The 27,807-nt window shown below is 43.4% G+C and overlaps 1 protein-coding gene and 1 long non-coding RNA gene across 3 annotated transcripts in view; one reads left to right on the top strand and one right to left on the bottom strand.

Moving 5' to 3' along the window:
- LOC140735318 (ras-related protein Rab-26) overlaps positions 1–27,807 on the bottom strand; it is a 464,020-nt gene that overhangs the window by 33,750 nt on the left and 402,463 nt on the right. The gene's annotated exons all lie outside the window — the stretch shown is intronic.
- Positions 818–27,807, top strand: LOC140735073 (uncharacterized). Its single transcript, XR_012100678.1, has 3 exons — positions 818–1,143; positions 26,357–26,416; positions 27,092–27,807. It is a non-coding gene; the product is annotated as an uncharacterized lncRNA (long non-coding RNA).

The following is a 27,807-nucleotide window of genomic DNA, read 5'->3' as shown; positions in this document are numbered from 1 at the left end:
AGTCAATTCTGACTCTTCATCTATTTCCAGACCATGCAAACCTAATTTCGAGCTTATCCTAGGAACGTTATTTCCTCCGGGTCTTGAGCCACTGCTTTCAGCTTCCTAGGATAAGCTCGAAATCTCCAAGAGGTGGAAGACCTCTCCCATCCTTCTCATAATATCTTTGACCTCCTTCTGCTCCAAGGGTTTAGAACCTTTTTTATGCCATGGACCAATATCATTAAACAAGGGGTCCGCTGGGAAGCCCTGCGTTGGGTAGAAGGTACAGCAGTCTAAGAACCAGAGCTGTCAGGCTGGAGAACAGGTTCTTCCCCCAGGCTGTTAGGCTTCTTAACACTCTGCTGTACACCCAGCACACATGTACACCCTGCCTGAATGCTCTTGTCACTGATCAACTGACCACTTTCTCTCTTTCTTTGCTGCCGTTTCACATCTTCACACGACTGCTTGTTTTATTGCGATAGTGTCAGTAACATTACAGTGTCTGACCTAAGCTTACACTTCACACGTTATGCCAACCTGTCAACCTTCAGGCTGTGCCACCCAGGGACTCGTGTTCATATTATTTTGTGACTGTATGTTCTAGATTGTAACTATATGTGCCGTGTGTGACTGTATGTACTGTGTTTTGTACCTTGGACCCGGAGGAACGATGTGTTGTTTACCTGTATGCTTGTGTATGATTGATTGACAATAAACTTGAACTTAAAGATTAATCTTTTACACTCTAGTGCCAACAGCTGCCCACATGATCATTAACTAAGGTTGATTTTTTTTTCTTTTTCCTTTTAACACATTTGTTTGTGATATTTAAACATACTGGAGTTGGAAATGGAGTTAACAATGCTACCATGGGTAACATTCTCCAGATGTTTCTTTCACATCACTCAACATCTTCTTTTTCTTTCAAATGTGGCTCTGGAACTGTCAGAACCTGTGATCTACTGTTTGGTGGCGGGTGTTCGGGCCGATTGAACGATCTGGCGCTTTGCTGTCTCCGAGGAGGCTCCAGGAGGCGAGCGGCCTCAGAGGCCAAGAAGCTCAGAGGAGGGGCAGGAGCCCGTGATTGATTCCATTTCTCGCTACTTTCTCCAATTAAAGCATTGAGGCAGACTGAAAACATCGAGGCGAGTGCAGAAGGTGAGCGAGTGTTCAGCGCTGTCTACCAGTTTCTCGCTTGCTGGAGGAAGGTGACTGTGTGTGATAGTCTCTCTCTCCCCCTCCCACTCGCTGCTCTAGAAGGAGAGTTCCTGTGTTTAAATGGCTTCTCCCTCTCTCTCTCTCCCTCACTGCTCTCAGAGGATGGTGCAGAAGTTCTGGGTCTGCAGTTTGTGCATTGGTCTGTAGTTCACATTATAATGTGCTTTTCTCTTGCTATTTTTGGGCAACTTCAAATCTGAGCAGCCTGCAGATAATGAACACTGAGCTGAACTGTATATGGACTCTTTGATTTTCTATCCTGCGTTCTTTTCACTCGTCCTTTCTTGTTGCCATTTGCACAGTTTGCTTTTTGCGAATCAGGTGGTTGATGTTTTTCTTTGAACAGGTCCCATGGTTTTTCTCGTTTCGTGGCTGTCTGTGGGAAGACAAACCTCAGGGTTGTATAATGCTTACACACTTTGATAATAAATGTACTTTGGAAATGAACAAAAAGGCCTTAGCAGTCAACAGGAATCAATAACAAGAGCAGAAACTGGTGAAATACTCAACAAGTCAGGCAGCATCTGTGGAGAGAGAACCAGTTCAGCTCCATGCTCCTACAGTGTCCAAAGACTGTTCAGTTGTAAGGGTTTCTGCCTCCACCAATTTTTCAGTCAGTCTGTTCCAGACTTTTAAAACCCACTAGGCTGTAGAGTCATAGAGCAATACTGCACAGAAACAGGCCCTGTAGTCCAACTCATCCATGCCAACCAAGATGCACAACTGAGCTGTGGAGACTCAAGAGACGACAGACGCTGGAAACAGGAGCAATAGAGGATATGCTGGAAAGAACACAGAATTTTGACCCAAAATGGTGACAATTCCTTTCCGTCCACAAATGCTGCTTGACTCTAGGAATTTGTCAGTGGATTGTTCATTGCCCATTTGTCCCTGTTTGGCCCAAATCCCTACAAAACAGGGGTTCGCAACCTTTTATATGCCATGGACCAATACCATTAACTAAGTGGTTGATGGAGCCCAGCCTGGGAACACCTACTCTAAACCTCCCCTATACCTGTCCCAATGTCTTTTAAACATCATAACAGTATCAACATCATAACAGTATCAACACCCGCTGCTCTCTCTGGCAACCTGTTCCATCTTAGCACCACCCACTGTGTGAAAAAGTTGCCCCTCTCATTATAAACCTATGCCTCAAGTTTTGGACTCCCCTAACCAGGGGAAAACCGTAGCTATTCAACTTATTTATAAGTTTATATCTTTCCTCATCTCCCCACTAATCCTGCTTTAAATCTCTGCCCCATCGTTTTAATCCCTTTACTAAATGGAATACATCTTTCCTATTTCCACTGTCTAGGCTTCTCAATAGCCTCTACACACCTTAAAATTAAGTCTGTCCTTGGCCTTCTCTGCTCTGAAGAAAACAACCCCAGCCTATCCAATTTTCCCCCATGGCTGCAGTACTCCAGTCCCAGCTACATCCTCTTAAATCTCTTCTCCACCTTCTCCACAGCAATTACAGTTGTCCTGTAAAATGGAACCAGAACTGCATGGTCCACTGGTATCGGACCAGTTCTACTGAAAGCTACCTATCTTTATATTTAAAGTTCAAAGGTCAAAGTGCACTTATTATCAAAGTATGTGTACATTATATCACCCTGAGATTCAGCTCCTTACAGGCAGCCACAAAACAAAGACACCTAAAAGAACCCATTAAAAAAGAATACCCATTGTACAGAGAGAAAATAAAATCGTGCTAACAATAAAAGTAAGCAAACAGCTTCAGAACTGAAGTTTACATGCACATGCAGTTTAACTCTTTGAGTGATTATGCAGAAAGTTTGAAGTTAATAACTCATCTCCTTCTACCTTAGGCCACAAACTTATCAATCACCCCGATGAGTTATTAACTGATGAGTTATTAACTTCAAACTTTCTGCATAATCCATATTATTGAGCATCCAAGATCCGTATGCTCCACGACCGCTGGACTAAGAGTGTAAATGTAGGAGGGGCCTATGTTGAAAAATAAATGTGCTAGGTTTTCTAAAATTGACTCCTTTTACCTTAGGCCACGAATTTATCAATCACCCCTCGTACCTATGACTGAAGTTAAACCGACTGGCTGTGATTAAAGTCAAAGTCAAAAGTCCTATTTATGGTCATATCAAGTACGGGTACAATAAAAAACGTACTTGTTACTGCATCACAGGAACATGGCATTAGACAAACAGTATTCACAAGAAAATCAAATTAAACGTAAATAAAATTTTACTAGAAATAACTCAGATCAGAAAAATAATAAAATTCATTCTAGTGCAAAGTGTTGCTAGACTCAAGTGATTAGGGCTATCCAGGTTGGGTCAAGAATGCAATGGTTGAAGGGAAGTAACTGTTCTTGAACCTGGTGGTGGGGGACTTCATACTTCTGTACCTCTTTCCTGATGGTAGCTGCAAGAAGATGGTTGGGATGGGTGGTGGGGATCTGTGATGATGAGTGTTGCTTTCTTGAGGGACAACCTCCTGTAGATACTACCGATGGTGGGGAGGGATGCACCTCTGCCCATGCATTTTGGTCAGTGGTACAATGGTAACAGTTTCCCAACCCTCTGGCATTGTGCCTGCAGCTGGTGAAGATTTAAATAAAATGTAATCAAAGGCTCCGGTTGACTTCAGTGAACAAAGAGCCATGAGGGACCTTATCAAAAGCCTGGGATATATTCCATTCTGCCTGGCAATATACGTATCCATTTTCAAAGGCAATAATCATTTTAACCTTTGCCTTGTTATTATAAATACACCATCCAATTTTCACACTGATTTTACAACATCAGCATCATCCACTTTTGTTACAGTTGTCACAAAATAGTCATCGTGTCCTGCACCTGGATTAAAATATTGAGTAGCGGAGTTGGGATGTTATGTTGGAATTATACAAGATGTTGGTGAGGCCCAATTTGGAGTATTGTGAGCAGTTCTGGTCACCTACCTACAGGAAAGATATCAATAAGATTGAAAGAGAGCAGAGAAAATTTACAAGGATATTGCTGGGACTTGAGAACTTGAGGGAAAGGCTGAATAGGTTAGGACTTTATTCCCTGGAGCATAGGAGAATGACGAGAATTTTGATAAGGGTATACAAAATTATAAGGGATATAGATAGGTTTAATGTAGGCAGGTATTTTCCACTCAGGTTGGGTGAGATTAGAACTAGAGGTCATAGGTTAAGGAAGAAATGTGAAATATTTAAGGGGAATCTGAGGGGGAACTTCTTCCCTCAGAGGATGGTGCAAATGTGGAACAGGCTGCCAGTGGAAATAGTGGATGTAAGTTTGATTACAATTTTCAAGTGAAGTTTGGATAGGTACATGGATGGGAGGGGTATGGAGGGTGAAGGTCCAGACGGAACTTGGCAAAATAACATTTCGCTGTGGTCTGAAAGGGCCCCAGGGCCTGTTTCTGTGCTGTAGCACCATAACAGATTACTTTTTGTTTTCTAACAGGGCCCCTTCTCTCAGTTAATGCTTTGCTCTACATGTAGCTATAAAACAGCTTTGCATTTGTTCCACTGTGTGCCCATCTGCCCTGTTTCTTGTGACCTTTGAGGACTCCTTCTTAATCTCTTTCTGGACTCCTTCAAATTTGCCTGTAGGATTTTGTCACTACTCCAAAAAAAATTTTTGTAGTAGCTCATGGTCCATGATGTAGTAGCTCATGGTTGACTCAGATTTATTTATCACAGGTACGTGGAAACGTTCAGTGCGATACATCGTTTGTGTCAAACAAAATCAGCGAGGACTGTGCTGGGGGCATCCCACCCACCACATCTCTTTGGAATGTGGGAGGAAACCCACGCGATCACCGGGAGAATGTACAAACTCCTTACAGGCAGCAGAAGGAATTGAACCCAGGTCAGTTCAGGGTAGCGATGAGAAATATTCTCCACATTGGTTCAGGTGTAGGATAATAACTGTTCCTGAACCTGATGGAGTGGAATTGAGGATCCTGTACCTTCTGCCTGATAACAGCAGCAAGAAGAGGACCTGGTCCAGATGGTGGGGGTCATTGATAATGGATGCTGCTTTCTTGTGGCAACACTCCATGTAAGTGTGCTCAGAGGAGGAAAGAGCAGGCCTGCTAATGTAAACTAGTTAAGATTTCTGGTCACTTGTGCATGGAGACCTGGTGCACCTCTTTAGCATTCTTTACCAGCTCTGCTTAAAACTATTTTTAGCTGCTTTAATAAATATGCACCATCAGCACTTTTAACATTTCAAAGGCAACCTTTATAAAAAGAAGAACAAGATGAAACAATTTAAACAAAACTGACATGGAACTTCTCACACTCTCAGTAACTCCCAAAGTAGTTTATAACCACAGTCACAATGTAGGAAGAGCAAACACCATCAGGACACAGCAAGGTCCCCTAATGTACAAGTTCATCCACATACTGTAAGTGAACTTGGGGGAAGATTGAGGGAAGCCTCTGAGAAAAAGTGGCACGAATTTGCGTCTTCTCAAGAACGCGCCCTCTTTTCATTACTACCATCAGTGATGAAGCTTGAGAGCTCCCTCTCAATGTTTTAACAACAGCTTCTTCCCCTCCACCATCAGTCCATGAACCCATGAACGCTACCTAACTATTCTTTTATTTTATCCTATTTATTTATTTATGAAATTTATGGTAAGTTTATGTCCTTGTAACATACTTCTGCCACAAATGAACAAGCTTCATGTTACGTAATGCAATGATAGTAAACCTGATTCTGAACTTGGCTGTTCTTCTATTATTCATTCTTTGGGGTCTCTTGTTTCGTGGATGTCTGTGAAGAGTATGAATTTCAGGTTGTATAGTGTATACATTCTCTGATATTAAATGAATCTTAAATCTTAAATCTTTTTTAAAGTGTACAATGGGATTTCTTTCACCCACCTGAACTGCTAGAGGAAGCAGTAGAGGTAGGGGCAATAATAACACTTAAGAGGCACCCGGGCTGATATGTGGATAGGAAAGGAAGAGAGAAATAAGAACACAAGAGATTCTGAAGGTGCTGGAGAGGAATGAAATGTCAATGTTTCAGGTCGAGACCCTTGGTCAGAACTTCACTAACAGCATAATGGCATTGAATTGATGACTTTATTTAAAGAGTCCAATTTTCCTTCTAGTTTATGCCCTCTTGATAGAGTAAGAACTAGTGTCCTGAAACCTTTGAACCTGGGTTTCCCAACCTCAGGTCTATGGTTAATGGTAAGGGTCCATGGCACTAAAAAGGTCGGGAACCCCTGGTATAAACAGAGGTAGTGATTAGAAGTAACCTGAAAGATGTGTAGCTTGGGTGGTTGATGGTTGGATTGAGTTCCCCGATCTTGGCAATTTACTTGCAAACGTTTCATCACCATGCGAGGAGACATCGTCAGTGCTCTGTTGATAGTGGTGCATTCTCAGAACGCTTGGCCTTTATATACTTATCTATCAGCTGATTGGGACACTATTTCCAAAATTCCATTGTGATGTGGGGAGGAAATCTCATCACTGATTGGCAGTGTTGTGACCTTTGTGCGTTGTGGTCATGAATTTTTCCCGCATCGACTCATAAATCGGATCAAGGTCTATGTTTTTGCTTACAGAATTATTTGGGGAAAACCACACTTCTAGGAACTCTCTTGCGTGCTGCGTGTTTTTGCCATGACTTTCATGGATGCACAGTTGTTGCGATGTTACAAAACTGCCAGATTTTTGAACCTTTAAACGCAAATAAATGATTCAAATTTTTATGGTTCAGGTTTACTTATCAGAAGTACATCGAAAATGTACAGTGAAATGGATTGTCCTTCATCAGAAGCCAATGCAGGCAAACAGAACTGTCTTAGATGGACATCATGGTTGGCAGGGACCAGTTGGACTGAAGGGCCTGTTTCCATACTATTGAGGCTGCAAAACCAGTGACGAAATGAAGCTCTGGTTTACTGCCTCGTCCATGCGGTGGAAAATCAGCCAGCACAACAGCATTCCATCAGTGCAGTGCTGGAGAACCAGCCTAAATTCTGCATTCAAATCTCTGCAACAGGATTTAAACCAACCACCAGCTAGGTTTGCACGCTAGTCAACACCAGTAATGCATGTTAAATATTCTGCAATGAATTTCGATTCATGTCAGCTCCAATATATATTCCTACAGACAAATTCGTGTACTGACATCAATTGCTATCAGTCTCAGCTTCAAAAGTAAAGAAAGTGCCTTTGAAAATACTCCTCACAAGTCAGGCAGAACAAATGTAATCTGAATGACACATAAAGTGCTGGAGGAACTCAGCAAGCCAGGCAGCATCCAAGGAGGGGAACAAACAGCCGATATTTCGGGCCAAGACCCTTCGTCGGTACAAAACGTTAACTGCTTACTCCCTTCCATAGATGTTGCCTGACTTGCTGAGTGCCTCCAGCACCTCGTGTGCGTTGCTCAAGATTTCCAGCATCTGCAGAATCTCTTGTGTTAGTCAATCTTTGTTATTGGTATTGGTTTATTATTGTCACACGTACCAGGATACAGGCAAAAGCTTCTCTTGCATATTGTTCATACAGATCAGATCATTACACCTAAGTTACAGAGAAAGGTTGAACAAGTTAGGTCTTCATTCTTTGGAGCGTAGAAGGTTGAGGGGGGACTTGATAGAGGTATTCAAAATTTTGAGGGGGATAGATAGAGTTGACATGGATAGGCTTTTTCCATTGAGAGTAGGGGAGATTCAAACAAGAGGACATGAGTTGAGAGTTATGGGGCAAAAGTTTAGGGGTAACACGAGGGGGGAAATTCTTTACTCAGAGGGTGGTAGCTGTGTGGAACGAGCTTCCAGTAGAAGTGGTAGAGGCAGGTTCTATATTGTCATTAAAAAAAAAATTGGATAGGTATATGGACAGAAAAGGAATGGAGGGTTATGGGCTGAGTGCAAGTTGGTGGGACTAGGTGAGAGTAAGTGCTCGGCACGGACTAGAAGGGTGAGATGGCCTGTTTCCATGCTGTAATTGTTATATGGTTATATGGCTTCACAAACAACAGAAAATTGGGACATTTCGGCCCGAAACATCAACTGTACTCTTTTCCATAGATGCTGCCTGGCCTGCTGAGTTCCTCCAGCATTTTGTGTGTGTTGCTCAGATCATTACACAATGCGTTGACATAGAAAAAAGGGAGAACAATAACTGTAGAATTAAGTGTGAAAGTGACAGAGAAGGTGCAGTGCAGGAAAAGTGCAAGATCATAACGAGGTAGATTGTGAGGTCAAGAATCCATCTTATTGTTCAAGAAGTCCATTCAGGAGTCTGAAAGCAGTAGGGTAGAAGCTGTCCTTGAGATTGCTGGTACATGCTTTCAAGCTCTGGAATTATCTGCCCTTAAAAGGTGGTGAGACCTGGTCACTTGAAATAAAAGGGACCTGTTTCCATACAGAGGATGAAAGATAAATTCAACGAACTGCCAGCGGAAGCTATAAAGGCGGGTATAATTACAACAGTTAAGAGTCATTTAGACTGGTAAATGGATAGGAAAGGTTTAGAGGGACACGGGCCAAATGCACGCAAACGGGACTAGATCTGTGTTAGCAAGGGCAATTCGGCCAAAGGGCTAGTTTCTGTGCTATTTAAGCAAAAGGGAGGCCATAAAACAGAGTACAATTAATGGGAAGTTAGACGATTAGGAAGCTTTTAAAAAGCAACACAAGGCAACTAAAAGGCCATAAGGAGAGAAAAGAAGAAATATGAAGGTAAAATATTCAATAATATAAAAGAAGATACAGAAGTATGTTTTGGATATATAAGGAGTAAAAAAGAGACGAGTGTGGATATCGGACTACTGGAAAAATGACACAGGAGAGCTAGTAACGGGGGACAAAGAAATGGCAGGTGAACCTATTTTGTGTCATAGTTCACTGTGGAAGACACCATCAGTATGCCAGAAATGTCAGAGTGTCAGAGGGCAGAAGTGAGTGTCGTTGCTATGACTAAGGAGAAGGTGCTTGGGGAGCTGGGAAGTCTGAAGGTAAATAAGTCACTTGGATCAGACAGACTACACCCTAAGAGGTAGCTGAAGAGATTGTGGAGGCATTAGTAATGATCTTCTGAGAATCACTAGATTCTGGAATGGATCCGGAGGACTGGAACATTGCAAAGGTCACTCCACTCTTTAAAAAGGGAGGGAGGTGGAAGAAAGGAAATTATTGGCCAGTTAGCCTGACTTCAGTGGTTGGGAAGATGTTGGAGTCAATTATTAAGGATAAGGTTTCAGGGTACTTGGAGGCACATCATACAATAGAACAAAGTCAACGTGGTTTCCTTAAGGGAAAATCTTATCTGACAAATCTGTTGGAATTCTTTGAGGAAGTAACAAGCAGGATAGACAAATGAGAGTCAGTGGATGTTATTTATTCGGATTATCAGAAGGCCATTGACAAGCTGCCATACCTGAGGCTATTTAACAGGATAAGAGCCCATGGTATTACAGAAAAGATACTAACATGGATAGAAGATTGGCTGTCTGGCTGCAGGCAAAGAGTCGGAATAAAGGGGGTCTTTTCTGGTTGGATGCTGGTGACTAGTAGTGTGCCACAAGGATTGGTGTTGGGACCGCTTCCTTTCACGTTATATGTCAGTGATTTGGATGAATAAATTGATAGCTTTGTGGCCAAGTTTGCAGATGATATGAAGATAGGTGGAGGGGCAGGTCATGCTGAGGAAGCATGGTGTCTGCAGAAGGACTTAGACAGTTTGCAAGAATGGACAAAGAAGTGACAGATGGAATATAGTGTAGGAACTGCATGCCCATATACTTTTGTAGCAGGAATAAATGCATGGACTATTTTTTAAAAGGAAAGAAAATTAGAGCTGTAAAGGGACTTGGGAGTAGTTGTGCAGGAATCCCTGAAGGTTAACTTGCAGGTCGAGTCAGTAGTAGGGAAGGCAAATGCAATGTTAGCCTTAATTTCCAGAGGAGTAGGATACAAACGTAAGGATGTAACGCTGAGGCTTTAGAAGGCATTGATCAGACCGCACTTGGAGTATTGTGAGCAGTTTTGGGCCCTTTATCGAAGAAAAGATCTGCTGACATTGGAGAGGGCCCAGAGGAGGTTTAGAGAATGATCCCAGTAATGAAAGGGTTAATAAAGGAGGGGCATTTGATGGCTGTGGGTCTGTACTTGCTAGAGTTTAGAAGAATGAAGGGGGAATCTCAGTGAAACCTAATGACCATTGAAAGGCCTGAAGGACTCGTGGATGTGGAGAGGATGCTTCTTATAGTGGGGGAGTCTACAACCAGAGGGCACAGCCTCAGAGTAGAGGGACATCCACTTCAAACAGAGATGACGAAACGTGGTGAATCTGTGGAATCCATTATATAGCTATATTAGTGAGCAGGTGTACAGGTGTACCTAATAAAGTGACCACTAAACGTATTAAAGGTGAAGATAGCAAATATCTAGAAGATTAAGGAATTGAGAGTTATGGGGAAAGGGCACAGATTTCTGCATAACAAGATCCCAGAAACCACAGCAAAGCAAAAGTTCCATGGGCCTAAGTTACATTTCACATTTAGTTCAGGCAAAAGGCTGGTGCAACAAAGCCATTCACCCCTTCGCCAGGATGATGTGCAATGTTATAACATAGGCTTGTGCAACTTCACTTCCACAAAATAACGTGTTTTATTGGATTTGGTTGATGTTTGGCCCCCCAGTTAGATTGATTCTCCTTAACCCTTTAATAACCTCTCCTTGCTACAAGTCAGTCGCCCTCAGTTATGGAAGTTGCAACCATCCCATGACACTTTTTTCTGCTTTCACCAATCCCAAGACCAAAAGGGGTAGAATTAGGCCATTCATCCCATCGAGTCTGCTCTGCCATTCAATCATGGCAGATTTATTATTCCTCTTAACTCCATTCTCCTGCCATTTCCAGTAACTTTTGACACCCAGTCAACCTCCACTTTAAACATACACAATAACTTGGCTGGAAAATCCCAGCAGAATCAGATTAGCTGCTCCTTAGTCTCAACGCTATTTGCGTGATCTTACTGTGCACATATGGGTTGCTGCATCTGGCTGCAGCAGAAACGTGTGAGCTTCCTTCTCTCACTCAGAGACCAGGCCTGTCACCATGTTCAGCGAGAGATAAGTACGGCTACAATATGTCCCCACCATCCCTCAATTCATAAGCATGGCCCTTGCCAATTCTGCACTCAGTGGTTGAAAGGCTGTTGGATTGATGGTCTTGTCCTGTTATCTGAACAAGCCCAGTTGACAAAGCCATTCCTAAACCTCTGCTCTCATGGGCTTAATCCGTTGAAGACATTGTATACAGTGAGTGGCAAAGTAGACGAGTTTTAATTAAGACCCAAATTACATCAGGGAATGAGAAGCAGTTCCCTTGTTCCAAGTCGGCACATTTAATTATCCTTTTGTTAATCCATTTATGAAGTAAAATACTTTATTTTATAAAGTTAGCTTTTAGGCAAATAACAGGGACTATAAACTTGTCGGGAAAACACAATCACACAAAAACCAAGAGGTAAAAATAAAGAAGGGCATTTTTATTTCAAAGATATAACTTGCAATACTCTAGAACAACAAATAAAATCTGGAGGAACTGAGCAGGACGGGCAACATCTATGGAAATGAATAAACAGTTGACATTTCAGAGCAGGGTGAAGGGGGAAGAAGCCATACATTCCAGTACGGATGCAGAGTCTCAGAGTCTCGTCAACTGTTTCTTCCCCTCCATAGATGCTGCCTGATCTTCTGAGTTCCTCCAGCATTTTGTGTGTGTTACTCTGGATTTCCAGTATTTGCAGAACCTTTCGTGTTTATGACTGGCATTAATACGGTGCCTTTATCAACCAATACTCTCCAACCTTTTACCTTTCTTATAATAAAGTCTTTGTGTTGCAAGTGCACTTAGTGGCCACTTTATTAGGGTCACCTGTACACCTGCTCATTAATGCAAATATCTAATCAGCCAATCGTGGCAGCATCTCAACGTATAAAAGCATGCAGACGTGGTCAATAGGTTCAGTTGTTGTTCAAGCCAAACATCAGAATGGGGAAGAAATGTGATCTAAGTGACTTTGACCACAGTGGTTGTTGGCGTCAGATGGGGTGGTTTGAGTAGCTCAAAAATTGCTGATCTCCTGGGATTTTCACACATAACAGTCTCCAGAGTTTACAGAGAATGGTGTGAACAACAAAATAAAAAAAAAACAGACATTCAGTGTGTGATAAGAGCATCTCTGAACACACATGTTAAATCTTGAAGAGGATGGGCCACAGTAGAGAGGACCACATCGGGTTCCACTCCTGTATCTAATAAAGTGGCCGCAGAGTGTACACGTATATCTATCTTCTTAACACTAACGCTGAAATTCGTCCCACCTTGCCTGTATAATATAGATAAGCACCATCAGTACTGGGAGGGAGAACCCCATGAAATCCAAAGATTAAGAATGCCACAGTTCCCTCTTGCACACGACTGCTTTCCAGAATGTTATTATTATGACAGAGAAAGAGGCCATTTGTCCCGTTTATACTTGTAAGCTGTTATTTTGCATTGTGCTATTGTTTTACCTTGCTCTACCTCAGTGCATGTTTAATGATCTGATGTGTACAAAGAGTAAGCAAGTCTGGCGGAGTTGGGATGTTATGTTGAAGTTGTAGAAGATGCTGTTGAGGCCTAATTTGGAGTACTGTGTGCAGTTCTGGTCACCTACCGACAGGAAAGTTATCAATATGATTGAAAGAGTGCAGAGAAAGTTTACAAGGATGCTGCAGGACTTGAGGACTTGAGCAATTGGGAAAGATTGACTAAGTTAAGACTTTATTCCCTGGAGTGCAAGAGAATGAGAGATTTGATTGGGGTCTACAAAACTATGAGGGGTATAGAAAGGGTATATACAAGCAGGATTTTTCCACTGAGGTTGGGTGAGACTAGAACTAGGGGTCATGGGTTAACGGTGAAAGGTGAAATATTAAAGGGGAACATGTGGGGGGGGGGAATTTCTTCACTCAGAGAGTGGTGGGAGTTTGGAACAAGCTGCTGTGGAAGAGCTGGTTGTAGGCTTGATTACAAAGTTTAAGAAAATATTGGGTAAGTACCTGGATGGGAGGGGTATGGAGGACTATGGTCTAGGTGCAGGTCGATGGGACTAGACAGATTAATAGTTTGTCACAGACTAGATGGGCGGAAGGGCTTGTTTCTATGCTGTAGGAAGTTATGACTCTAGGTCAATCGTTTCACTATAACTTGTGACGTGCGACAGTAATAAACCAATTCTAGTTCAGATGCATGCGAACTCCCAGCACAACAATCCTGTCAGGCTAAATCCTTTCCATCGTTCGTGCAGCTTTGCAGCTGATGCCTGTGAGGCCCTCTGTTGGTCAAGGTCAACCCCAGAGGCTGTGCCCCAGCTGTCTGCAAAGCAAAGGCAGTACGATACGGACAGCAAGCTGTTGCCCAGGTAGCGGGATACCTTCCCCACACAGCTCATCAACCCAAAGGAATGCAGTGACTGATACAGCTTTGAACCAGCGGTGTCACCGGAGATGCCAGTCAGCATTGAACTCAATGTATCACTGCCTTAGGGACTCTAGCTCCAGATTATTCCTTCATGGTTTACTCCCGCAGTCCTCTCCCGGAGCGGGTACAGCCACAAGGCGTCAGTGGTTTGAGATCAGCTTTCCTCCTCCATGGCCGACAAGCCCCAACTACCTGAAGTGACTGGTCTTAAGGCACCAGTAACCCTCCTTTGCCCCTTCTGTCAGCAGCAACGATTCCACAAAGCATAGCAACTAAGTCACACATGAAGGCCAGGAACTGGATTTGGTTGTCAGAGGCTACTTGAGATGCACGCCATTGGGAACATTTACTAGGTAGTGGGGGCTTATCCCCACTACTCCCCAGGTATGACTGCCTTACAGAACCTGTGCTGTGGGAGTTCCCATTTAATTCTTTTTATTCTCTATGTTCATGATTCGTGAGCACGTCAACACTCCCACCTATCCCACTGCCCCACTTACTCCTGGTACTCACTCTCTCTCACTTAGCCGTCAGCTTCTCTTTCATCCTCCTGCCACCCCTTTCACTAGGTGTTATTGACAGTCACCTGCTTTATCTTCTCTGAAGAATAATGGAATAAGATACAATGATGCGTTAAGCATTAGAAGTTTTTTTTAAGTTTAGGATACAGCACGGTAACAAACTTTTCTGGCCCAAAAAGCCTACACTCATGCGACCTATTAACGTCTTTGGACTGTGAGAGGAAACCTGAGCACCCAGAGGAAATCCATGCAGTCTCAGTGAGAACGAACATACTCCTTATACTGGAATTGAACCTGGGATGCTGGTGTTGTAATAACGTTACGCTGCAGATGCCGAAATGCTAAGGTGAACCCAGAACAAGATATGCAGAAGGATACAAAAAGAGCTTTGACCAGCAACCAATCTGGACGTTGGAAGTTTTGAGAGGAGGGGATTTCACTCAGGTCCACTGCCCAAGGAGCTTATTGAGTCTTCAGCGAAGAGAGGCTTCAGTAGGAGAAAACAAAAGAAAAGGAAAGCACTAAGTTAATGTTTTTCTTTATATTTGGTCAGCTAGGACTGTGGAGACGTCAGGCAGGATAGTGAAATGCTTCTCTTGCGGGATGTGGGAAAGCAGGGAGACCTCCAGTGCCCCTGATGACTACAACTGTGAGAAATGCATCCAGCTGCAACAGGTAAATCACTTTGGATACGGTCAGAGGGTTGACCTCATAGGGAGTCACAGTAATTGAGTAACTGGCATTAAACCTAGCTCTGCAACTCAGAAGGGAAGGGGGAAGAACAGGCACGCTGTGATGATAGGGTATACATTAATTAGAGGAATGGACAGGAGGTTCTGTGGGCAAGAACGAGATTCCCAGATGGTATGTTGCCTCCCGGGTTCCAGAATATCTCAGACTGAGACCTCAGCATTCTCAAGTGGGAGGGGGAACAGCCAGAAGTCGTGGTCTATGTAGTTACCGATGACATGGGTTGGATGAGTGATGAGGTTCTGCACAGGGAGTTCAGGGAGTTGGGTGCTATGTGAAAGGGCAGGGCCTCCTGGGTTGTCATCTGAGGATTTCCACCTGTGCCACGTGCTGGTGAGGCCAGAAATAGGAAGATTATATAGTTTAATATGTGGCTAAAGAGTTAGTGTGGGGGGGGGGTACTGTAACATTTTGCAGGGGGTTGGGACTCAGAGTGCCAGAACAGTTAGTGGAGAGGTTGTGGAGGCAGATGTTGGTGAGACCTCAGACAAAGTTAAGAATCAAAAGACTGAGCATGGTGCGACTAATGTCCTGAGCTGAATACATTTCAATGCAAGTATTGCAGTGGATGTAGTGTACCTGGACTTCCAGAAAGCTTTTGATAAAGTCCCACATAGGAGATTAGTGGGCAAAATTAGGGCACATGGTATTGGGGGCAGAGTACTGACTTGGATTGAAAATTGGCTGGCTGACAGGAAACAAAGAGTAGTGATTAACGGATCCCTTTCAGAATGGCAGGCTGTGACCAGTGGGGTACCGCAAGGTTCGGTGCTGGGACCGCAGCTGTTTACAATATACACTAATGATTTAGATGAAGGGATTAAAAGTAACAGTAGCAAATTTGCTGATGACACAAAGCTGGGTGGCAGTGTGAAATGTCAGGAGGATGTTATGAGAATGCAAGGTGACTTGGACAGGTTGGGTGAGTGGGCAAATGTATGGCAGATGCAGTTTAATGTGGATAAATGTGAGGTTATCCACTTTGGTGGCAAGAACAGAAAGGCAGATTACTATCTAAATGGAGTCAAGTTAGGAAAAGGGGAAGTACAACGAGATCTAGGTGTTCTTGTACATCAGTCAATGAAAGCAAGCATGCAGGTACAGCAGCAGTGAAGAAAGCTAATGGCATGCTGGCTTTTATAACAAGAGGAATTAAGTATAGGAGTAAAGAGGTCCTTCTGCAGCTGTACAGGGCCCTGGTGAGACCCCACTTGGAGTATTGTGTGCAGTTTTGGTCTCTAAATTTGAGGAAGGACATTCTTGCTATTGAGGGAGTGCAGCGTAGGTTCACAAGGTTAATTCCCGGAATGGCGTGACTGTCATATGTTGAAAGATTGTAGCGACTGGGCTTGTATACACTGGAATTTAGAAGGATGAGAGGGGATCTGATTGAAACATATAAGATTATTAAGGGATTGGACACACTGGAGGCAGGAAGCATGTTCCTGCTGATGGGTGAGTCCAGAACTAGAGGCCACAGTTTAAGAATAAGGGGTAGGCCATTTAGAACAGAGATGCAGAAAAACTTTTTCACCCAGAGAGCGGTGGATATGTGGAATGCTCTGCTCCAGAAGGCAGTGGAGGCCAAGTCTCTGGATGCATTCAAGAGAGAGTTAGATAGAGCTCTTATAGATAGCGGGGTCAAGGGATATGGGGAGAGGGCAGGAACGGGGTACTGATTGTGTATGATCAGCCATGATCACAGTGAATGGCGGTGCTGGCTAGAAGGGCCGAATGGCCTACTCCTGCACCTACTGTCTATTGTATCGTAGGAAAGGCAGATAATGGTGCTGAAGATGAGGTAATGAGGTTTACAAACAGGTAATGTGTTGTGAGGAGAGGCTGTTGATAGGGAAATTTGCAGTCAACAGGATGAGTTGCAACGTAAAAGGCAGACAAAATCGAAAAGGGTGAATACAGGACTGGAGATGTTACACACCCTATCCTCGCTATATGCGTCTTCAGACAATGTGGATTCACAGTTATGCGTTAAACCTATTTTTACCAACTTCTCCTTATAAGCGTCCAAAACTCACAGTTATGCGAGGCTGTTGGGACAAGAAGCATTGCTTTCCCGCCAATACAAGTCACGTGCACATGCCTCACAGTCTCACTCCTGCCAGTCACACATTGGTTTTGGCAGCGTGTGGATGTGCAATCTTGCGCTCTTAAACTTCTGTTGTAATTATCTACGGTGCTCTAGTGTAGCTTTCTCTGTGTTGTTTTTTTTTATTACATAGTTCAGTCTAGTTTTTTGTACTGTGTCATGTAACACCATGGTCCTGAAAAACATTGTCTCATTTTTACTGTGTACTGTACCAGCAGTTAGGGTCGAAATGACAATAAAAATGACTTCCTTGACTTGACTTGACTTGATTTAACTATGCCTCCTAAGTGTCCTGTGTCAAGTCCTGGGCCATCAGCCAAGCAGCAGAGAACTGCTTTAACACTTGAAAAAATGTTGGAAATTATAAACAGGGTGGCGTCAGGTGAAGGTAACACAGCTCTGGGACGCTACTTCGGCCTGGGTGAGTCCACGATCAGAAACATTTAAAAAAATGCTGAGAAAATAAGAAGTGCAGTGATTGACTCATCACAGGTGTCTTCAAAGATTGTTACCAAAGTGCATAACCCAATTATGACAAAAATGGAGAAAATGTTGAGTTTGTACACTGAGCATGAAACAAAGTGAAAAACAACACTCAGTTCTGATCATCTTCGTGTGAAAGCTTTGGAAATTTATGGTTGCCTTTGTTCAGAGGCTAGTGAGGAAGTGTCAAGTGATATTTTTGCTTTAATGCAAGTAGGGGATGGTTTTCTAAGTTTGTTCATCGTCACAGGCTTCACAGTTTAGCTGTGCGTGGTGAGCAAGCTAGTGCTGACCACGAAGCTGCTGAACGCTACTCTGTGCAGTTGCAAGCTATGATAGCTGAGTTAGGCATCACACCAACGCAGGTGTTTAATGCAGACGAGACCGGGCTTTATTGGAAATGTATGCTGAAATTCATTTACATAAGTAAGGATGAAAAGATTGCATCAGGTTTCAAGGCAGCAAAGGATAGGTTGACTCTGCTTATGTGTTCCAATGTGTTAACTTTCTATGATTTATTACGTTGAATATCACCTTAAATTGATGAAATATAATATGAATGTTGCCTTCTGGTACTGCTTTTGTGTTGTATTGGTATGAAAATGTGAATAAATTACAGATAAAAAAAATTTAGGAAGCCCTCCAGAATGCATCCCTTTCTTCTCCATTTAAATAATTATTCACATTGTGCGTTTTCCATACTATGCGCCGACTGCAAGGAACGTATTCCTCACATATAACAAGGATAGGGTGTATTTGAATCACACAGTATACTGAATAATATACTGTAACTCTTGTAACAGATGAGCATGTATGATGTTGTAGGCATCACTGAATCATGGCTGAAAGAAGATTATAGCTGGGGGCTTAATGTCCAAGGATACACACTGTTACAAAAGGGCAGGCAGGAAGGCAGAGGGGGCAGTGTTGCTCTGTTGGTAAAAAAAGAAATCAAATCATTAGAAAGAGGTGACGTAGCGGTGAAAGGTGTTGAACCATTGTGGGTAGAGCTAAGGAAATGCAAGGGTAAGAGGCTGATGGGAATTGAATACAGACCCCCAAACTTCAGTAAGGATGTGATCTACAAATAACAAAGGGGGGTAGAATATGCACGCCAAAAGAGCAATGTTACAACAGTAATGGGGGATTTCAATATGCAGGTAGATTGGGAAAATCAGGAAAGTATTTTGCATCAGTCTTCACTGTGGAAGACACTAGCAGCAAGGCGGAAGTTCCAGGGGTCAGGGGTCATGAAGTGTGTGAAGTTACTATTACTAGACAGAAGGTTCTTGGGAAACAGAAAAGTCTACAGGTGGGTAAGTCACCTGGACCATATGTTTCTGAAAGGGGTGACTGAAGAGATTGTGGATGATTAGTAATGACCTTTAAAGAATCACTAGTTTCTGGAAGACTGGATGAATCCAAATGTCACTCCACTCTTCAAGAAGAGGAGAGGCAGAAGAAAGGAAACTATAGGCCAGTTAGTCTGACCTCAGTTGGAATCGATTATTAACGATGACGTCTCAGAGTACTTGGAGGTACATGATAAAATCTGCCGCAGTCAGCGTGGTATCTTCAAGGGGAAATCTTGCCTGACAAACCTGTTGGAATTCTGTGAAGAAATAACAAGCAGGGTAGACAAAGGAGAATCGGTTGATGTTGTGTACTTGGATTTTCAGAAGGCCTTTGACAAGGTGCCAAACATGAGGCTACAAAACAAGTTACAAGGCCATGGTTTTACAGGGAAGATTCTAACATGGATAAAATAATGGCTGATTGGCAGGAGTCAAAGACTGGGAATAAAGGGAGCCTTTCTGACTGGCTGCTGGTGACTGTGATGTTCTACAGGGGTCTTTGTTGGAACCAATTGTTTTTACGTTATATGTCAATGATTTGGACGATGGAATTGATGGCTTTGTTGCAAAGTTTGCAGATGATATGAAGATAGGTAGAGGGGCAGGCAGTTTTGAAGAAGTAGTGAATTACAGAGGGACTTTGGCAGATTAGGAGGATGGGCAAAGAAATGGCAGATGGAATACAATGTTGGGAAGTGTATGTTCATACGCTTTAGTAGAAGAAATGAAAGGGCTGACTGTTTTTTAAATGGAGAGAAAATATAAAAACTGAGGTGCAAAGGGACTTGGGAGTCCCTGTGTAGGATTCCCTAAAGGTTCATTTGCAAGTTGAGTCAATAGGAGGAAGGGAAATGCAATGTTAGCATTCATTTCAAGAGGACTAGAATATAAAAGCAAGGATGTAATGTTGAGATTTTATAAAGCACTGGTGAGGCCTCACTTGGAGTATTGTGAGCAGTTTTGGGCCTCTTATATTAGAAAGGATGTGCTGAAACTGGAGAAATTGAAAGGATATTCATGAAAATGATTCCAGGATTGAATAGTTTGTCATATAAAGAGCTTTTTATGGCTCTGGGCCTGTATTCACTAGAATTCAGAAGAATGAGGAGTGAACTTATTGAAACCTATTGAATGATGAAAAGCCTTGATAGAGTGGATGTGGAGAGAATGTTTCCTATGATGGAGGAGTCTGAAACCAGAGGACACAGCTTTAGAATAAAGGGGCGTCTTTTTAGACTGGAGATGCACAAAATGGCCTAATTCTGCTTCTATATCTTAAGAACATAAAACATAGAACAGTACAGCACATTACAGGCCCTTTGGCCCACAATGTTGTGCCGACCCTCAAACCCTGCCTCCCATATAACTCCCCACCTTAAATTCCAACATATACCTGTCTAGTAGTCTCTTAAACTTCACTAGTGTATCTGCCTCCACCACTGACTCAGGCAGTGCATTCCATGCATCAATCACTCTCTGAGTAAAAAACCTTCCTCTAATATCCCCCTTGAACTTCTCTCCCCTTACCTTAAAGCCATGTCCTCTTGTACTGAGCAGTAGTGCCCTGGGGAAGTGGCGCTGGCTATCCACTCTATCTATTCCTCTTAATATCTTGTACACCTCTATCATGTCTCCTCTCATCCTCCTTCTCTCCAAACAGTAAAGCCCTACTAGCTCCCTTAATCTCTGATCATAATCCTTACTCTCTAAACCAGGGAGCATACTGGTAAATCTCCTCTGTACCCTTTCCAATGCTTCCACATCCTTCCTATAGTGAGGGGACCAGAACTGGACACAGTACTCCAAGTGTGGCCTAACCAGAGTGTTATAGAGCTGTACACACAAAATGCTGGTGGAATGCAGCAGGCCAGGCAGCATCTATAGGGAGAAGCATTGTCGACGTTTCGGGCCGAGACCCTTCGTCAGGATTAGGAGCTGCATCATTACATCACAACTCTTAAACTCTATTCCTCAACTTATGAAAGCTAACACCCCATAAGCTTTCTTAACTACCCTATCTACCTGCGAGGCAACTTTCAGGGATCTGTGGACATGTACCCCCAGATCCCTCTGCTCCTCCACACTACCAAGTATCTTACGGTGTTACGACTCAGAAGGGAGGATGAGGAGATGGGGCTGCAGTCTCAAGGCCAACAGGGGCCCACTCAAAAATAAAATGTTTTCTTTGCTCAGGGGGTAGTGGAGCTCTCAAATCCTCAGCCCAGAGTCATGGTCCCTACTCAAGGCTAGGCTTTGCAGAGTTCTGGATACAAAGGGAATGAAAACTTTAAGGAACAGTCGAGACAGTGAGCTGGAGGTCACTTTGAGTCATTGAGTCCTACAACCTGGAAAAATGCTCTTCCGCTCATCTCCTCAACACAAACCAAAATTCCCAGTTAAGCTTGTCCCACTTGCCCATGTATGGCCTACGTCCCTCTACACCTGGCCTTCCTGATCTACTGCGTTCATCCAGCGTTTTGTGTGCATCTTTCTATACTTCTCCTATCCATGTTCATGTCCAAGAGCCTGTTGAATGTTATTTATGGACCTGCCTCAGGTTGTTCTATATAATGACCAAAAAGGTGCCCTTCAGCTTTTCTTCCCCCCCCCCCCCAAATCTCTGTCCACCCCTAAATCTATGTTATTTTCCCCTCTGAAAGGGAAGAAGGAAATAAACGAAAACCTGCAAACCCCCAGATGTCAATCTTCATTGCGTGCAACACTGGGACAACACATTTCTATGAGATTAGATCACCATTTTCCACAACCACACACTCAAACAGACAATCTTGGCTGCAAAACTTTTCAACTTCAGATAAATCGCTTGCTGCTGAGATCTTGCCCTTTGAATGTAACCACATAACCTGAGCAGTGGCATCATTTAAAACACTTCATTCTAAAAAGACGGTGCAGCCCAAGGCTGTGTTTATTTCACACATCAGTATGCTAAGCCTGATACAAACACAGCACACAGTCGAACAGTGTTAATGGGACAAGCAGTATCTTCTGCTTGAATTCCAGCCAATTACAACCTCAGATGGATTCATGGATAAGTGCTCGATTTGCAACTTGACTGCTAGGTTGCTCTTAATCACCGCTTTGATTTCCTTAAAATATAAAATCAGACCATTCAACCCATCGAGTCTATGCTGGTTCTCACAGACCAGCACGTCTGTGGATATGAACTTCCCACTATTCAAGACTGCGACAGGTGCATAAACAGGGCCCAAAGGATCATTGGGGACCTGAGTCACCCCAACCACAAACTATTCCAACTGCTACCATCCAGGAAATGGCACCGCAGCCTGGACCAACAGGCTCTGCGGCAGAATCCTCCACCAGGCCATCAGACTGATACGATTGTATTTCTATGTTATATTGATTGTCCTGATGTACATACTATACAAGTATGTACAAGTATGTATGACGTACGTATATACAAGTTACTATAAATTGCACATTACACATTCAGATGGAGACACAACGTAAAGATTTGTACTCCCCGCTTATGTGAAGGATGTAAGAAATAAAGTCAATTCAATCCCATCCTCATGAATTCAACTTTCAGCCCAGCAGCCTCCACATCCATCACACCCATACTTCGTCAGTTCTGACAGCAACAACAGGAGCCCCCACCCCGTGAGGAATCTAGTAGTGGTTACATAATTGCTGGAATTCCCCAGCGCCTACACTGGGAAATGGAACCAGCCACTTTGACAGATGGTAAAGCTGGAGTGGGAGGTTATTATCTCCCCTTAGGAAAACGGTGGTCAGCCATAATCTTGATAAATGTTTGAGCAGGCTCTAGCAATGAATGGAGTATCCCTGTTCCTTTTTTTCTATGTTTCCATGACAAAGCTTCCTCATAAAGCTGGGTTTCAGCACCTAAGTTACAGAGAAAGGTTGAACAAGTTAGGTCTTTATTCTTCGGAGCATAGAAGGTTGAGGGGGGACTTGATAGAGGTATTTAAAATTATGAGGGGGATAGATAGAGTTGACGTGGATAGGCTTTTTCCATTGAGAGTAGGGGAGATTCAAACTAGAGGACGAGTTGAGAGTTAGGGGGCAAAAGTTTAGGGGTAACACGAGGGGGAACTTCTTTACTCAGAGAGTGGTAGCTGTGTGGAACGAACTTCCTGTAGAAGTGGTAGAGGCAGGTTCGATTTTGTCATTTAAAATAAAAATTGATAGGTATATGGACAGGAAAGGAATGGAGGGTTATAGGCTGAGTGCAGATCGGTGGGACTAGGTGAGAGTAAGCATTCGGCACGGACTAGAAGGGCCGAGATGGCCTGTTTCTGTGCTATGATTGTTATATCATTATATGGTTATAAAGATTAGCTTAGGTAGAAATGGAATTGGCTTATTAATGTCCCATGTACTAAGATACAGTGAAAAGTTTGTCCTACATACTGTTCATGCAGATCAATTCACTACACAATGCAATGAAGTAGAACGATAACAGAGTGCAGAATAAAGTGTAACAATTAAAAATAAAGTGCAGTGCAGGTAGACAATAACGCGCAATATCATAACGAGGGGGAATGTGTAGTCAAGAGTCCATCTTGTATTAGGGAGCCATTCAGTAGTCTTATAACAGTGGGGAAGATTCTGTCCTTGAGCCTGGTGGTAACAGCTTTCAGGCTCTCATAGGTTCTGCCTGATGGGAGAGGGGAGAAGATTGAATGGGGAAGGTGGGGTCTTTGACCATGCTGGCTGCTTTTACTGAGGCAACAAAAAACTTCGACAGGGTTCACAGAGGGGAGGCTGGTTTCCATGGCGTGCTGAGGTATGTCCACAACCCTCTGCAGTTTTTTGTGGTGACGTACAGAGCTGGCGCCATACCAGCCCGTGATGAATCCAGGTAGAATACTTTCTATGGAACACTGATTAAAATTGTTAACCAGGACAATGCCAAATGTCTTTAGCTTCCTGAGGAATTAAAGATGTTGGTGAGCTTACTTGGCCATGACATCTACAAGAGGTTTTTTCCAGCCTGCACAAGCAACCCTATTATACGTAGGCCCATTGACTCCAATCTCTCCAGCTACTGAAAGCAGCCAGAGATAAAGATTAGCCTTATTTGGCTCGTGCAAAGTATATTAAAACATACAGTGAAGCACGTCATTTGCTCAAATCAAATATGCGAGGATTGTAATGGGAACAGCTCGCAAGCATCACCTTGCTTCTGGACCAACGCAGCATTCCCACAACTTTCAACCTACTAACCTTAACTGTATGACTTTGGAATATGGGAGGAAACTGGAGCACCAGGAGGAAACTCACACGCAGAACACCCAAACACCTCAGAGAGCGATGGTAACTGAACCCCGCCATGACGGTGTAAAGCAATCGCACCATTAAACAGATATTCCACTAAATATCAGCATTAATACATTATACTCTGCATTGTTATGGACCATGTTGTATGACATCATCATTATATGTCATGTCGTATGACTTGTGCGATTGCGGTCTTTCCAAGACCATGACTGCTCTCGGCAAATTTCTCTACAAAATAGGTTTGCCATTGCCTTCTTTGGGCAATGCCTTTTCCAGGTGGGTGACCTCAGCATTTCAGCAATACTCTTCAGAGATTGTCTGCCTGGTGTCAGTGGTCACATAACCAGGATTTGTGATCTGCACCAGCTGCTCACACGACCATCCACTGCCTGCTCCCGTGGCTTCTGTGACCCTGATCAGGGGGTCGGGGGGGGGGGGGGGTTGCTGAGCAGGTACTACACCTTGCCCAAGATGACCCGCAGGAGGGAAAGAATGCCTTCCACCTCCTTTGGTAGGGACATATCTCCCCCCCCCCCACCCTTCTGAAATTGAACCAGATCTTAAAAATAGAGTACCATGTTACTGAAAATAGATAAATATTGGGGCAAGCATCACTGTTTCCTTGCAATTCATCATACTTGGGGAATGATAACATTAAGGTGTCCTTCTGCTATTGTCACTGGAGCTTTGTTCTGGAGCTTCTGACAGGTCTGATTTAATTACTGTCTTGTAGCTCACGGTTATCCCCTGGATAATCTCTGTTCTGCTTTGGTCTCCTGCAACACAGGACCTGTTAGCAAAATAACACAATATTTTTCCCTCTTGTCTTGTTTTTTTTTTAAATCCCACAGTACATAACTGCTGACTTAGTCAAGAAAAACAGACTCTGTTAGATCAGCCACCAGTTTCTAGAGTCTCATTTTATCATCCCGGGAGCTTATTTAGATTTGTAACTCCACATAACAAATAACATCAGACACCACTGCACAGTTAAACATCAATTATTTAAAAACAAAATACAACAATCAAATGAATCAAATATATACATTTAAAATGCTATTGATTTTATAATCCACCTCAGCAAGTTTGCCGATCAGTGTTTGGATTCCACTCAGTTAATCATTTTCAGTCTAGCTAAATAGCTAATTAATACAATCCATAAATTACCGTGAGGAAGAAGGCGTCTGATTCACAAGCTCCAGATGAATTTCCAATTCAGGAGCAGGAACCAAGGAGCGAAGAGAAACGTGCATCATTTCTGCTAAAAGACCCCACGGTGAAGGTCAGACGACGCCGTGCAGAGTAAATAGAGGGGATCAGAACCAGGAAAAGAGAGATGAATATTGGTGCGTGACCAAGAACAAGACTTGTAGTTCTGGAAGGCCCTTAGCAATGTCAGAAGCCCTCACAGCCCATGGAGTACATTTGTAGTCACTTTTCTAATGTGTGTAATAAAGCAACCAACTCATAGCAAGGACGTTTTATACGCTGCAGGTCTTTCGTCTGTTGATCTTTTGTCACTCTCTATTTATCTAGACTCAGAGGACCATCGGCCTAATCTGCTCTCCACATAGAGGAGAAGTAAAGGACTCTTGGTCTCCCGAACTACTTCTTTGTGGCCTTTACACTGTATGTGTCTACCCGCACTGCACTTTCGTAACTGTGACCCTATATTCTGAATTCTGTTTTTGTTCTTCCTTTGTAACACCTCAGTGTATTTACGTACAGAATAATCTGCCTGGATGCGTGCATGAAAAAGCTTTGCCCTGTATCCCAGTCCACTTAGCAGCAGAATCACTCCAGTCCAGAATGATGTCCTCCTAAGGTGTTGTCTATTGGTGGGTCCTCAGCTGGCTGTGGAGGCCGATCTGGGATTCACATATTCTGCTGCAGTGTGGGCAAGAGGAAGTGGCGGCTGTGGCTGGCGGTTGGGTCTTTGCTTTGTTCAGTCTCTCCTTTCGCAGCCGTCACTTGTTCTCTGTGGCACATCAGAGGCTGTTCTCATGTAGAGCAGCTCCCTCTTGAACAGATTTCCTCCAGGTGCAACGATCAAGTTCGACGTCCTCCCAGTTTTCAGATGTAATGCTTAATTTCTTCAGGCTGATGTTGATGTCTTCTTTGAAGTGTCTCCTTCTCCCACCAGGGGCTCACTGACCTTCCTTCAACAAGGAGTAAAGGATCTGTCTGGGGAGACGCAAGTTAGGTATGTGACCTATCCATCGGCGTTGGTGTTGCATTATCATGGTGGCCTCCTCCAGTACGCTGGTGTTTAATGTCTGTCCTTCCCGCTGATCCTCAAAATCCTTGGTTCTTTGGTGGTATTGTCCCAGGGCTTTCAGGTGTCCATGATTCAGCTCCAGGAGAAAACAATAAAGCAATTATCAAGAGAAATCAGACCGGATAATCTGCTCCTTTTCAATGGCTGATATACAGTACTGTGTAAGAGTCTTAGGCATGTATATGTACAGTACTGTAGTTAGGGTGCCTAAGATTTTTGCTCAGTACTGTATTTGTCAGTGGGAGCGGACAGCAAGTTAGTAAATCTGTTGGGAGCAAAGGATGTTGGGAATGGTGAGGGTGGGGAGCTGTGGGCGTGGTGTGGGATGGGTGGCTGAGAAAGGGTGCCACAAGTGGGGGCTGCGTGGGTGCAGCACACACATTCCTGAGACACCAGGCAAGGTCATTTGATTCCAAACAATTGGTTTATTGATTGTTACAAATTGTCTCTCGGGTGCTTCCCTCTCTCTTCCCCTTTTCCCAACCATGATTCCCCTCTCCCTGCCCCCTTCCCACTCTCAGTCCACAACAGAGACCCATATCAGAATCAGGTTTGTCATCACTCACTTATGTCATGAAATTTGTTTTTTTTTTGTGGCAGCAATACATAAAAGTCACTTCAGCACCGTGGGAAAGATTTGGGCACCCTCGCTATATACAGCATATGTGCTTAAGACTTCTGCACAGTACTGTATATGGAGAAAGAACTCTTATTCTAGAGTTGCAGTCATTCCAAGGAGCCGTGAACATCGCAAGTCACCACTCACCACCCACCAGCTTCCATCTTTCCAGCTGCATCACCATCTGGTACAGGAAATGCAAGGCATCTGACCGCAAGATTCTAAAAATTGCAAGGACTGCAGAGAGGATCATCGGCATCTCTCTTCCGCCCATCTGAGATACTTACCAGGAATGCTGCCCACGTGGGCCCTTAGTGATCCCTCCCATCTGTCTCACAATCTCTTTGGACCTCTGCCATCAGCAGGAGGTACCTTAGCATTAGGACAAGGACTGTTAGAATGGGAAGTAGCTTCCTCCCCAGGCCGTAAGACTACAGAATTCACTGGAGTATTATCACATATGAAACACTAGTAGTGTTATACTGTTTACTTCTTAACTTGTGTCATAACGTTAAAAAATGTCAAACATCTGGATTATATTTTATTATTTGTTCACTTATTTGTGGTAATATTACTTTATGAGTTGTGTATGAGTTATATGCACTGTGTTGTGCATCTTGGTCCAAAGGAACATTGTGTCAATTGGCAGTATACATGTCTATGGTTGAGTAACAATAAACTTGAACTTGAATTTTAA

The sequence above is a fragment of the Hemitrygon akajei genome, chromosome 11 (genome assembly GCF_048418815.1).
Source record: "Hemitrygon akajei chromosome 11, sHemAka1.3, whole genome shotgun sequence".
Classification (NCBI taxonomy): domain Eukaryota; kingdom Metazoa; phylum Chordata; class Chondrichthyes; order Myliobatiformes; family Dasyatidae; genus Hemitrygon; species Hemitrygon akajei.
The sequence above is the reverse complement of the archived record's forward strand: the minus strand, read 5'-3'. Positions and strand labels throughout refer to the sequence as shown.